This window comes from Solanum dulcamara, chromosome 3 (genome assembly GCF_947179165.1).
Source record: "Solanum dulcamara chromosome 3, daSolDulc1.2, whole genome shotgun sequence".
In the NCBI taxonomy this organism is placed as follows: domain Eukaryota; kingdom Viridiplantae; phylum Streptophyta; class Magnoliopsida; order Solanales; family Solanaceae; genus Solanum; species Solanum dulcamara.
Window position 1 is genome coordinate 34,779,239 of NC_077239.1, and position 15,528 is coordinate 34,794,766.

Consider the following 15,528-nt stretch of genomic DNA (forward strand, 5'->3'; position numbering starts at 1 on the left):
ACAACCGCATTTGCTTTACCCGAATTATACAACACACTTATATCATAATCCTTTAATAACTCAAGACATCTCCTTTGTTGGAGGTATAAATCTTTTTGGTCAAACAGATATTGCAAACTCTTATGGTTGGTGAATACATAAACTTGGACACTATATAAATAGTGCCTCCAAATCTTCAAAGCAAACACCACCACTGCTGACTCTAAGTCATGAGTTAGATAGTTTTTTTATGCACCTTGAGTTGCCTAGAAGAATAGGCTATCTCCTTACCATTTTTCATCAAAAAAAGACCAACCTTGAAGCATCACAATATACAACAAACTCATCAGATCCTTTTGGTAAGGTCAAAACTAGAGCGGAAGTAAGCCTATCTTTTATCTCTTGGAAACTTTTCTCAATGTCTTGGACCATTGAAATTTCACCTTTTTTGAGTCAAAGTAGTCAAGGGTGATGCTATGAAAGAGAATCATTCCACAAATCATCAATAATAACCAGCTAAGCCTAGGAACTTTGAATATCGGAAGGAGACACGGTGTAGGCCTAAACTTAGCAAATAACCGGTGGTCTTTGAGAACTTATAACCCAATCCTTAAATAATCGGCATGATCCTCTTCACTCTGAGAATAGACCAAAATATCATCAATGAACACAATCAAAAACATGTCTAAATATTACTTGAACACTCTATTCATCAAATTCATAAAAGCTGCAGGAGCATTTGTTGGTCCAAAAGACATAACTAAAAATTCAAACTAGCCATACTGAGTTCTAAAAACCATCTTTGGAATATCACATTCTCTTACTTGGAGTTAATGATGACCCAATTGAAGATTAATCTTTGAAAAGAAACTTGCACCTTGAATTTGATTGAATAGTTCATCAATCCTTATAATGGGATAATTATTCTTAATAGTGACCTTATTCAATTGTAGGTAGTCAATGCACATTTGGAGAGAACCATTCCTATTTCTAACAAATAGAATCAGAACCCACTGCTGTATGTGATTCCAAAAGTCGAATGAGAATGAATGCCACAAAGAAGAGTCAAGACTATTGTTACACTCTGTACTTTTGTACCTTGAAATGCGTTCTTAAGTCTCTTAAGTTTCATGGAAGGATTGTAAGCCTCTTAAGTTTCTTCAGGTTTTCTAAAGTTTCTTAAAGCTTCTAAAAGCTTCTTAAGAACTCTTAAGCTTCTTAAGAGTTTCCATGTGAGATGGATAATCTATAACGCTATCAAACAACTCTAAGAAAAGGAGAATGCAATACCCCATAGTAGAGAAGATTGGAAATAGAGTTATAAGAACCTAAAAGAAGTTGGAGACCGAATATGAGTCGTAGGACATGACTTATTTACGTAACCTACCAACTTGGAAATCTTACATACTTAAACTACTTGAGTACATACCAAGCTTACGTAGAAAGGATTACATAGGTTCATAAAGCAAGATGAGATTACAAACCCACGAGGAGAAGAAGAGAGAAACACATGGAAGCATAGGAGAGTGCCACATGGCAGTAGATAGAGGTGCCACATGGCAGCCGCTGCAGTAAGGGATGGGCCTCCACCTGCCATGTGGCAGCCCCTAAGTGGAGAAGGTGGTGCATTGGCCCTATGGGGGCTTGACACATGTCACCACTTGGGGCTTGACACATGTCACCTCCTAAAGTGGCCTATATATATAATTTATGACTTTAAGTTCATCTTTATCTAATAAGTCTCATCTTCATCCAAGAATAGTCTAGAAAATCATGAATTAATTATATGGGGTATACTCCGAAGGTATGAAGGTGTTATTAAAGTAAATTTATAGTTTGTATCAGCCCCAAATGGACAAAAAACAGCCACAGTTTCAGTTACGCTAGAAAAGCTTCGGAGGCGAGTTTTGATGAGTTTTGGCGAGTTTCGAACAAGGTAAGTCTTTCCCTTTCAAATTGAAATTTATGATGTTTTTATGGGATATATTAAATGTATTAAATGAGGCTTGTAGTGGAAAAAATGCATAAGAATGATTGACGTTAGAAATAAACTAAATTAAAGTAGTTATAGCTAAATCAAAGTTGAGTAGTGGGTTGTCGTTGTGGTGATGCAGGTGAAGCTGGTTGGGTTGTGTGTTGCAGGGATTTAAAGTGTTTTAAAAAGGGTGTGGGTTCTGCTGGTTTTATACACATGACCCTCCGTTTGGTATGGTTAAAGATTTTGCGAAATAAAGATTAAAAAACTCTATTTTCGTATCGTAGTTTGGAGCTAGTTGTTTGGAGCTTGTATTGTGTAAGGTTGAAGTGATTTACTTATAAATATGCTGCTGATTGTTTTTGGTGTTATGGTTTTTGATATTGTGGCTGAGTTGAAATTTCGGGGATGTTGAAGTTATAGGGGAGATGCTGCCCGATTTTCGGTAGATTCGGAACTAATAACAAACTAGTCAAGGGTAATGGATAAGGAAATAACTCCTATGAGTACTTGGGTATAGAGTTGGAAATTTGAAAGTAAAAGGTCATTAACCTTAGTATTACTTTCATGTTAAATAGGTTCAAGAGACGACAAGGCGAACGTGTAAGAGTAATCCATAAGAGGTATGTGAAGCTTACCCTTTCTTTCTTTGGCATGTCTTAGCCTTAAGTTATATATATACAAAACTTGGGAGTCATTCCATTCATAAAGCTCTGAGTATGATTCAAGACCCTTGTTCACTTTTGGATGTTAGAACTCCTGCATTAAGTGGACTTATCGCTTTTCAAGTCTTCTGTAGGATGAAGAGTAGTACATATAAGGCCCATCTCCTTCTTTCGTTGAAATTGCTTAAGGTAAGTGAAATAATGTCTGATATGAGTTTAGAGGTAATTCTATTTATAGGTTCGGGATATAATTCATGACTCATAGTCACTTCTGAATATTAAGGGTCCTAAAGTAGTTAAATTACTACTCTCGAGCAATCTATATGTTGAATAGTAAGTGGAGATATAAGCTCCTATTCTGAAAGGCTCTGAGAGGATAAATGCCTCTAATTGCATAAGTTATATTTCTTATTGCATAATCTATGTGTCTGATTGCATAAGTTATGTCTTTGATTGCATAAACTGTGTGGCATTATCTTGGTACACGCCTATGGTTCCTGAGGCCCTAATTGATGTAATCCCTAACAACATCTAAAGGGTACTTCGGAGAATTAATTTCCTGGTCTTCAAGTGACGGTTCACTTGACTGTTTCATTGAGTCTCAGGAGATGATTTAGTTGCATATGGTTTCTCACTACTCTACTCGTGCATACGGTAACCCTTTTTTCATCAAGTCCCATGCGAGACTGGGCCTAATATCATGCGCAGCTTTACTACTTTTTTCACCGAGTCTCGGGCCAAATGCAATATGATACCGTGATGCGATGGGTGATGCCATATACGAGGAGGGGATGCTATATCTGATGATATGATGATGTGATAATATAAAGATGTGATAATGATACGAGTATTCACCGCATCCCGGGTCAGATAAAATATAATGATTATGACACCGAGTCCCATAATGGGCTGGGTATGATATATGGTGATATAAGGAACACCGAGTCCCTCACTAGAGGGTAGGGTATGGTATGTATATATACGATGTGGGTACGCTATAGATGTACCCTACTCTATTTATTGAGTCCCTCACTAAAGGGTTGATACCATAGGTAGGCATGCATGTGCAAATATAGTGATACATTTGTGACACCGAACCCATAATGGGCCATATATGTCATAATATATATATATACGATGAGGTTATGTCATGTACGATGGTATGATGCCATATACGATGACACGATGAAGTGATATATACGATAAAAAGAGATGATGATATGATATTATGATGAAAATGATTTTACTGTATATGACGCAGGCACGGTAATGGGTTAATTGTTATACTTATCCCCTACATCCCTGTTCCAACTGTAATCTCATTATGGTGTTTTATGCTTACATACTCAGTATATATTTTGTACTGACCCCCCTCTCTTCAGGGGGGGAGGGGGACTGTGTTTCATGCCCGCAGGTACAGACATGCGACTTGGGGATCCACCATCTTAGGATTCCACCTAGCGGGTCTAAGAAGAGCTTCATTGTATTGGAGCCCAACTTTTGGTACCGCCATTGATGTATATATTTTTGTGTTCAAGGGTACAGTGGGGGCCCTATCCCACCTTATGCTTCTATTTCTTTTTACTCTTAGAGGCCTGTAGACATGTATGTGGGTTGTATATGTATGTGTAAACAGTTATGCCTATATGTTACGATAGCCTCGTTGGCTTATATATATTGTCTTGCTTGTTGGCATGCTATGACTCAAATAGGAGACATGTTTCCTTATAGTTAGCAAGGGTACACGCGAGTGTCCAGTTCGGGCACCCGTCATGGCCTACGGGTTTGGGTCGTGACAACTAGGCTACCTAATGGAATTTTTAATCGATCCATTCAGATCCCCTATTGAGAGATACACGGTCTAATTAAACCCTTATCTAAAAAATACTTCAATTGATCCTTTAACTCTTTAAGTTCCTCCAAGGCCATACAGTAAGGAAGAATAGAGATAGGCTGAGTATCAGGGAGAAGATCAATACTTTCAAAATCTCATAAACAGCTAAAATGGACTCAAAATTTGTATCTCTAATGTTATACCCCGTACTTTGGTACCTTGGATGGTTCCTAAGTTACGTAAGGTTCTTAAGCTCTTAAGTTTCTTGAAAGGTTCTTAAGCTTCTTAGAAGTCATCATGTGAGGCAGATAATCCATGACGTCATCAAATAACTCTAAGAAAGGGAGAATGAGATACCCTATAATAGAGAAGATTGGAAATAGGGTCGTAAGAATCTAGAAGAAGTTGGAGACCAAGTAAAGAGTCGTAGGACTCGACTTACTTACTTAAGCTACCAACTTGGAAATCTTACATACTTAAGCTACTTGAGTACATACTAAACTTACGTAGAAAGGATTACATAGGTTCATAAGTAAGATGAGATTATGAACCCACGAGGGGTAAAAGAAGGTGGCACATAGCGGCATGGGAGAGTGCCACATGGCAACAGCTGGAGGTGCCACATGGCAGTAGCTGGAGCAAGGGGTGGGACCCCATATGCCACATGGCAGCTCATGGTTGGAGGAGGTGGTGTGTTGGCCCAATGAGGGTTTGACACGTGTCACCACATAGGGGTTGACATGTGTCACCCCTAAAGTAGCCTATATATATATTATGACTTTTAGGTCATATTTATCCAACCAATTCATTCTTATCCAAGAAAATTCTAGAAAAAAAAAGAGAAGAGAAATCCTTAAGCTAGAGAGAAAGAGAGCTACGGATTTGGGGAGAAAAGAAAGGTAAGTTCTCCGATTTCGTTCCGTGAATTAAATATCTAGGGTATACCAAGAGGGTATGAAGGTTTTATTTATGTAAATTTATAGTTTGTATCAACAACAAAAGGATAACACCCAGCCACAAAGTTTTAGTCGCGCTAGGAAAACTTTCGAGGCGAGTTTTGGAAGGTTTTGGCAAGTTTCGGGCAAGGTAAGGCTTTCCCTTTCAAATAGGAGTTTATGATATTGTTATGCAGTATAATAAATGTCTTAAATGAGGCTGGAAGTTGAAGAATTGTATAAGGATACTTGATGTTAGAAACAAACTAAATTGAAGTCGTTTTAGTTAAATCGGAGTCGAGTAGTGTGTTGTGATTGTGGTGCTTCAGTTGAATCTGGGTTGGTTGTGTGTTAGAGGGATGTAAAGTGTTCTAAAAAGTGAGTGGGTACTTATGGTTTCAGCAAAACGACCCTCCATTTTGTATGGTTAAAGATTTTATGAAACAAAGATTAAATACTCTATTTTGGTATAGTAGTTTTGAGCGAGTTGGTTGGAGTTTGTAGTGTGTAATGTTGAAGTGATTTACTTGTATATATGCTTCTGGTTGTTGTTGTTGGTTGGATTTAGTAATTAAGGATGTAATTGGAAGTTTGGATAGGGCAAGTTATACGGGAGATGCTGCCCAATTTCCGGTAACTTCGGAACTAGTAATGAACTAGTCGAGGGAAATGGATAGGGAAACGATTCCTATAGATACTTGCTTGTAGATTTGGAAATTGGAAAGTGAAAGGGTATTAACCTTAGTATTTATTTGATGTTAAATAGGTTCAAAAGACTACAAGGTGAACGTGGTTAAGGGTAATTCATAAGAGGTATGTGAAGCTACCTTCTTTCTCTTGGCATGTTTTTGGCATAAGTATGTGAAGCTACCTTCTTTCTTTTGGCATGTTTTTAGCATAAGTATGTAAAGCTATCTCCTTTATCTTGGAATGTCTTTGGCATGAGTAAAGAGAGCTATCCTTCTTTCCTTTTGGTATGCTTTTGACATAAGTATGATGCTATTATGCTATAATTATTCACCGAGCCATGACTGGCCGAGTACGATATATGCATATGATGAATCTATGAGGGAAAGTAGAGAGTATGTAAAGCTTATTATTTCTCTTCTTTTGGCATGTCCTAGATGTACGTAAAAGATGATACAATCTCGGAGGTGACTCCATTCCTAAGTGTTTCTTACTCACCCTCTAAGGTTGGAACTCTTAAAATAATTGAGCTATTGCTTCTCAAGTTTTTCTATACATTGGGAATATCACGACCCAACCCCGTAGGCCACGTCTGGGGTCCGACCTGGACCCCCGTATACATATCTATCAGTTGTGGTCACGTTGAACTGTAAATAAAACACTATCATGTAACAGAGCCCTACAGAGCGATAACATTTTCATAAACCTATAGCCCTTTTCATTTGTATCACAACATGACAGGGCACGCAAGCCAACAAGGTTGCCATAACATAATCACATATATCATATATCAGGTAGACCCAGTTGAATCAAACTGACATACACAACCCATATATATATGTCTGCAGATCTCTAAAAATATAAATGACAACATATGGTGGGACAGAGCCCCCGCCGTACCCCTGAATGGACAAAACAATGTTATACATTAGTGGACCGTATCAAAATTAGGCCCCGATACAATGGAGCCTCTTCCAGCTGAGCTGCATGGAATCCTAAGCTGACGGACTCCCAAAACCTGTATCTGTACCTGCGGGCATGAAAGAAGCCCCCTAAAGAAAGGGGGTCAGTACGACATATTTACTGAGTATGTAAAACATAACATAATACAACTAGAAGCATATCTGAAGAAGAGTCACAGGGGATAAACTATCAAAATTGGAAACCTGTACCTGTACTCTATGAGTCATAAAAGCATGCATGCTCAAATTATACAATATAGCTGGCCCTTTCAGGGATCCGGTGAATCATATCTGTAGTATCAGTATCAGGCCTTGCGCCATCATCACATTATTATAACACATCATCATCATATATATATATATACGTACCTGACCCTTTAGTGAAGGGCTCGGTAGACAATGCAGTGAGTTGTGCATGATAACGGACCCATCCCGGAACTCGGTGAAAGAAGTGTTACAATACACATGAGTATAGTAGTGAGAAACAAAACACAGTTTAAATCATTATCTGAGACTCAATGAAGTCAGCAAGTGAACCATCACCTGGGGATCAGGGCAGAAGGTATCTGACGTATACTCTCTAACTGTCACTAAGGACTATGTAAAAAGGAGTTTTTAGAAATCTTAGACGTACACCAATGTAAAATATCTTATAGCAGTACGAGCATTGATTATCTTAGAGCCTTTCTTTTTTCAAACAAGAGTTTAGTTGAATCAATTGTTATACAGTCATATAGAAGAATCGAAGATAGCAGCTTAGTACTTTAAAGTTTAGCATTCAAAAGTGAGTAAGGGTCCTGAAGTCATATTCAGAACCTGGGAATGGAATTATCCCCAAAGCTCATATCATATCCTGCTTATATCTAAGACATGTCAAAAGAGAAAAGATAGGATTTACATACCTATACCAAAAACATACCAAGAGAAGGTTCACATACCTTGTCTAAATTATTCCTTATCCTGTTTGCCTCGACATCCTTTTTATCTTAAGCCCCATGCTCTTACTGGGTTTTCAACGTAGGCCTTTAACTTAGTCAGCGCATACTAAGTATGCCTTACTAGTGGTCCTATTTTATCCCTCTATAGTTGTATCACACTGTTCAATTCATACTTACATATCCCTTTTTTAGCTCATACTCATATTCAGTTCCTGATATCTCTTTGAGGTGCTTCTATTAAAGGTTCTTTCCCCAATTAGTCGGTGGAGAACTATAAACTCTTATCGTAAACCATTCCCTAACCATTGTTGGAAGAAACCAGAATCTCTTAAACATCACAGTACTTCTGTTAATACTTGACCTACCTAGTCTTCTTCCGAGTTTATCCTCGAGTACAACTCATCTAATTTACAATAGGAGTCGGGGGTTTGGTATTTTCAAAGATGAGTGAAGCTCAATTATTGGACATCTTACCTTTCAATCTGAGCTTTTTCTTTTTTTTTCTACAGCATAGTTACAGCTGGAGATACTGTGGTCTGAACTATACTACTTAAATAAGCTTTTGTTCCTCCGAAATAAATTTCTTCAAGTGAAAAGGGTGCCCTTATCGGCGACCTAAAGGATACCTCTTACAGCTTTGGTTAATCACAGTAGGGGTACTTGGTATCAATTTCTCAAACATCTCAAAATTCTATGCTTCATTTCCTTTTCCCCATTGTAGGAAAAATTCGGCAGAGTCTCCTCTACACTTCTTACTATCCCGTAACCTGCACGCGGAAAATGCCAACAATGCCTCACAGGGCCAACATATATATATATATATATATATATATATATATATATATATATATATATATATATATATATATATGTCATATCACATCCATGTAGGGCTTTCAATATCGTCTCATATCGCAGCCACACAGGGCTTTCAATGTCAATACTAATGTAAAAATACTAGACTTACCTCGTATATCCAATTTCAAACTGCATCTGTTGCACTTCCTGTCTGCTTTCCTTTATGGTTTCAACTTTACATTTCAATGTTATTTCAATACCTTACCCAACGGATATCTTCTGTGGCTTTACTTTACTTACCTACATGCTTTGTAACTATCCATGTCATCAATTACTTCCTTCAATTGATGTCGCCCTTCTGTTAAGATCCAAGGTTAGTATAAGGAATTTTCCTATGACTCAAATCTAAAGCACGATCTTAGATGTGAAGGAAAGAAAACATTCTAAATGTCCTATAGCTTCCTGTTTATAGATGTGACGCACAACACATCGATAACCAAGACTCTACTAGACACGGTCTGCAGACACTCCAAGGACGAACTGCTCTGATACCACTTCTGTCACAACCCAACCCCGTAGGACGGGACTGGGGTCTGACCTGGACCCCCCGTATACATATCTATCAGTTGTGGTCACGTTGAACTGTAAATAAAACACTATCATGTAATAGAGCCCCACTGGGCGATAACATTTTCATAAACCTGTAGCCCTTTTTATTTGTATCACAACATGACAGGGCACGTAAGACGACAAGGCAGCCATAACATAATCACATATATCATATATCAGGTAGACCCAGCTGAATCAAACTGACATACACAACCCACATATACATGTCTGCTGACCTCTAAAAATATAAATGACAATATATGGCGGGACAGGGCCCCCGCTGTACCCCTGAATGGACAAAACAATGTTATACATCAGTGGACAGTATCAAAACTAGGCCCCGATACAATGGAGCCTCTTCCAGCTGAGCTGCATGGAATCCTAAGCTGAGAACTCCCAAAACCTGTATCTATACCTATGGGCATGAATGCAGCCCCTCGAAGAAAGAGGGTTAGTACGATATATGTACTAAGTATGTAAAACATAACATAATACAACTGGAAGCATATCTTAAGTAAAGACATAGGGGATAAACTATCAAAATTGGAAACCTTACCTGTACTCTCAGAGTCATAAAAGCATGCATGCTCAAATTATACAATATAGCTGGCCCTTTCAGGGATTCTATGTATCATATCTGTAGTATCAGTATCAGGCCCCATTGCATCATCACCTTATTACAATACATCATCATATATATATATATATATATATACATACATACCCGACCCTCTAGTAAAGAGCTCGGTGGACAATGCTGTGAGTTGTGCACGATAATGGACCCAGCCCAAGACTCGGTGAAAGAAGTGTTACAGTATACACGAGTAGAGTAGTGAGAAACAAAACACAATTTAAATCATTATCTGAGACTCAATGAAGTCATCAAGTGAACCATCACCTGGGGATCAGGGCAGAAGGTATCTGACGTATATTCTCTAACTGTCACTAAGGACTATGTAAAAAGGAGTTTTTAGAAATCTTAGACGTATGCCAATGTAAAATATCTTATAGCAGTCCAAGCATTGATTATCTCAGAGCCTTTCTTTTTTACAAATAAGAGTTTAGTCGAATCAATTGTTATATAGTCATATAGAAGAATCGAAGATAGCATCTTACTACTTTAAAGTTTAGCATTCAAAAGTGAGTGAGGGTCCTGAAGTCATATTCAGAACCTGGGAATGGAATTATCCCCAAAGCTCATATCATATCCTACTTACAGCTAAGACATGCCAAAAGAGAAAATATAGGCTTTACATACCTATACCAAAAACATACCAAGAGAAGCTTCACATACCTTGTATGAATTATTCCTTATCTTGTTTGCCTCGCCATCCTTTGAACCTAATCAACATGAAAGTAGTATGAATATCAACCCCTTTTAACTTTCCAGCACTCTAGGTTACACCTTAGTATTAATGGAATCTATTTCCTTAGTCGTTTCCCCGACTAGTTCTGTTATTCGCTAAGGCGTCGACGAAAATTGGGCAGCACCTCCCCTATAATGTGCCCTATCCAAATTTCCAATTAGGTCCCTAAGACCTACATCCAACCAACAATAACAACCTGCAGAAATTGACACAAACAATATACAACATAAACTCTAAACGACTTATTCAAAAATACGATATCACAATAGGGCGTCTAGCCTTTATTTTGTAACGCCTTTAATTATACGAAATGGGGGGTCATGTAGCTTCGACCAGAATCAACCTAAACCACATTAGAACATATTTAGGCCCTGAAACAACAAGCCACACCCCTGCAGCAGCACCTCACAAGAGCAATACTTTATTTTGACGACAATTCAACTATAGCGACTCCAATTTTGCTTATTTCGAACGCCAATATTTTCAAACCTTTTCCCTAACTTCCACAGATCTTAAGGCGTGTAATACACCCTAATTTAACATCATAAACTTCAAATTATAGGGGAAGAACTTACCTTTCCCGAAATTGGCTAGAACTTGCTGAAATTGTGCCTCGGAACTTTCTTTAGCGCATTGTAACATCGTGGCAGCTTGCTGTCCGATTTTTGCTGCACCAAACCTTAATTTTATACTAATAATACATCCATATAATCTTAGTATACGCTAAGTAATTAATTTACGAAATGAAAATGGGACTTACCCCTTTTTTTCCCACACCTGTAGCTCCCTCTTTGTTGTTCCTAAGGTTTTCCTTCAACTTCTCCTTATCTCTTCCAAGTTCTAAGATGAATAAATGATTCCATAAGCATCCAAATATACATATATACACCCCCACGTATTTGAGTAACACCGTAGATAATTAATTCGCAGAGAAAAAATGAAGAACTCACCTTAAATTCTTAGAAACCATGGCTGCCCCTTTCTCTTCTTCTTCCAACATTTTTCTCTCTATGTTTTGGACTGATTTTTGAGTTCAAACTGACTTAATAGTCACCCACACACATATATCCACCTTTTAATAAGGTGCCATATGGCAGCCCCTTAGGGTGACACGTGGCAGCCACCTAGAACGCCACATAGGTTCATGCGGCCTATCACATATCGCCACGTGGAAGCGGGGTCCACCCCCCAAGCAGGTAGGTGACTCACCTTCTTGCTTGTCACCTCCTTGCTTGAGGTGCTTGCTTGTCACTTGCTTGCTTCACTTTCGTAAATTCAGAAACTAGTTTTTCTCCCTCTCGTAGGCTTGTTACCTCACCTTATTTTAGGAGCCTATGTAATCCGTGCTACGCAGGTTTGGTATGTCCTCCAGTAGCTCAAGTATATAATACTTTTACATTAATATCTTACATAGGTAAATCGAGTCCTAAGACTCATTACTTGGTCTCCAAGTCCTTTCAGATTCTTACGACTCTATTTCCAACCTTCTCTACTATGGGGTATCATATTTTCCCTTCCTTAGAGTTTTTTGATAGTGTCGTAGATTATCCGGCTCACATGCTAACTTCTAAGAAACTTTAAGAGACATTCTGAGTTTACAAGTGTGGGGTGTAACAGGGAAGTAGTAAGTAGGTAAAGCTAATCTTCCTTTCTTTTTGACATGATCTTCATGAAATAAATAGATGAAGTGTATACGATTCCAAGGAAGTTCCTCTTGTTAAAGCCACTAGGATAGCCAACTTCTTAATTCCCAAAAGATATTTGATGATGACTTGATAAGGGAATATGATTCCAAAAGCTCCATTTTGACCTAATCCATAGTAACAATCAAAAGGTACTTGATGGCTCTTGTCTTGAGTTTTGAATGATAGCACATTTTGAGTATTCCATCGATCTCAAATACGATCTAAAATGCATATGGTTACTCACTACTCTACTCATGTATACTGTAATCCCTCCTGTTCTCGAGTCTCGAACCGGGTACGTAATCGTGTGCAGTTCACTATATTATCCATCGAGTCCCTCACTAAAGGGACGGGTAAGCTATATGAGGAAATGATGATGCAATGACATGAATAACTCACCGAGTCCCTCACTAGAGGGACAGGTACATATATATATATATATATATATATATATATATATATATATATATGTATGATGATGTGATGTGATAAGGTGGTAATGGCACCGAACCCTATAATGGTCCTACAGTTATGATTCACCGAGTCCCTGAAAGGGCCGGCTATATTTTATAATATGAGCATGCATGTTTTCATGATCCACAAGGTACAGGTACAGTATTTTCTTAAGTAATGTGTTTATCCCCCTGACTCTCTCTATTTCAGATATGCTTCCAGTTATACTTTATATACTCAATATATATGTCGTACTGACTCCTCTTTCTCGGGGGGCTGCATTTCATGCCCGCAAGTACAGGTACACACTTTGGGGATCCTCTAGTGTAGGAGTACCGCTCAGCAATTAAGAAGTGCTTTATTGTGCCAGAGCTTAGATTTTGGTACCAACCCTCAATGTATATATTTATTTGTTTATGGGTACGGCGGGAGTCCTGTCCCACCTTATGTTACTGTTTTTACTCTTAGAGGTCTGTGGACATATATGTAGGTTGTATATATATGCGTGTATAGTTTTCCTCATATGTTATGATAGCCTCATTGGCTTATATGTTATCGTGCTTGTTGATATATTATAACTCAAACCAGGGAGAGGTTTTCGTATAGTTAGTAGGGGTATCATGAGAGTCCAATTCGGGCAGCTGTTATGGCCTACGAGGTTGGGTCATGACAGAAGTGGTATTAGAGCAATTTGGTCCTCAGAATTTTTACAGGCCCTATCTAGTAGAGTCTTGTTTATCGGTGTGTTGTGCATCACATCTATAAATAGGAGGCTACAGAATATTTACGATGTCACCTTTCTTTCTTGTCTTAGATCGTGTGATAGAGTTGTCTATTAGGATAATCCCTCCCTAGAAGACTATTATGTGTGCGGCCATACCTATAAAGAAAGCTTATTTTTGACCTCCTTTGTTGTAGGTGGGTACAGGCTAAGGTGGGAAATGAAGAGACCAGCTCTAGTCAGTAGAGAGGGTGCAGAGAAGGCCCTTAGGGTACACATGGGACCTCAGGCTCTAGGACCAAGCAGGCGGAGCCCCAGTTATTCGATTGAGGCTGATCCCTCCGAAGACCCTAATTATATTATGGAGATCGATCCCTCGAAAGGCCCAATGACAGGTTCCCTAGAGCATCTGATAACCAGGTAAGTGGTTCTAAAAGCCATGCCAGCAGTTCTTATAACTGAGCCCTATGTCAGGCCGGCTCTTACGATGAGTGTTACAGCATATTCGAGCCCTCTATCTTGGTCATCGGTGAACCAGGAATTACCTGGGTATCTAGATCTTCTGGATTCAAGCGATGAAGATGATGAGAGACAAACAAGCAAATGGCAACCAAATAGAGATGGGGAGCATACTTTACCTCCTAGGTCACCGGGTTGAACTGGGGACTGATCGGTCATAAGTATAGGGGAGTGATAAGTATAGTTTTTGCTGTCTAGATGGGGAAAGTTGTCATTTTTGTTTTGGCCTAATGTAGGAAGCCTTGTGTGGTTGGGATATGAGATGCTATAAACATATGTATATATTGGCCCTGTGAGGCATTGTGGATATGATATGATATAGACGTATATATATGTCGGACTTGCATGGCATTGTTGGTATTTCCTGAGTGCAGGTTTGAGATAGTAAGAAATATAGAGGAAACTCTGTCAAAATTTTCTAGAAAAAAAAGGGGAATGAACTATAAGTTTATCATACGGCTTGAAAGTTGATACCGAGTACCCCTATTATGATGAACTAAAGTTGTTGGGGTACCCTTCGTGTTATTGGTAAGGGGGCCCCATGTTTACTTGGGAAGTTTTAGGTTGGAGGAAAACTCCTGTGGAGGGCAAGGTGTCCAGCAATTGGGTTCTATTTTGGTGGGAAAGTACAGCTTCCTCAACCATTAGTGGTGAATGAGATAAGTTATTCACGACTCAAGAATGAACCTAGAGGGAAACCATACGAGTTAGGCACTAAATAGTATTATGGTGCTCATTGGATTTTAATTTCCCTCTAGTAGTGGTTAAAGGATGCTTTATGGTAACCTTTTATTGGTTATTAAGCGACTAACTAACTTGTGGATGGAAGACATGAACATATTATGGGTTGTCCAGAATCATATGCTTCATATATTGGATAACATACTAGAAGGATTCAGAAGGGTTGGTGATACAAAGGAATGATTTTCCCAAGGGATATGGGGGTAACATGAAACTCCTTAGGCACAAAAATGGCCATGGACTGAAAAAATAGAAGGACTACTGCAGGGAGCACTCAAGATAAACGTGATCAATAAGTACGAGTATCGAATGAAAAGGGAATAGATAGCTACGAATTAAAGGTGTAGTATGAAAAGGCAAGAAGATAAGACCATTATTAGAGTAAAATTGACACGAGACTAAGAAGAATTGGAAGTTAACCTCAGGTAATCAACAAGGATAAAAACTTATGAGATATAAAGAAGTATTGTGGATATGTAATTCCGCTGTGGAAAATATAAAGACCCCTCAGGGATGAGGGAGGTAGCTCTGCAAAACCATTGATGCATTGTGAGTCCCTTAAGAAGAACAAGTGGTATCCACTGGAATGAACATAGTATTATAGCAGAGCTAGAAACACGGGTCATTGGAGTACAAGTATTCCGAATGGAGAAGTTGAAA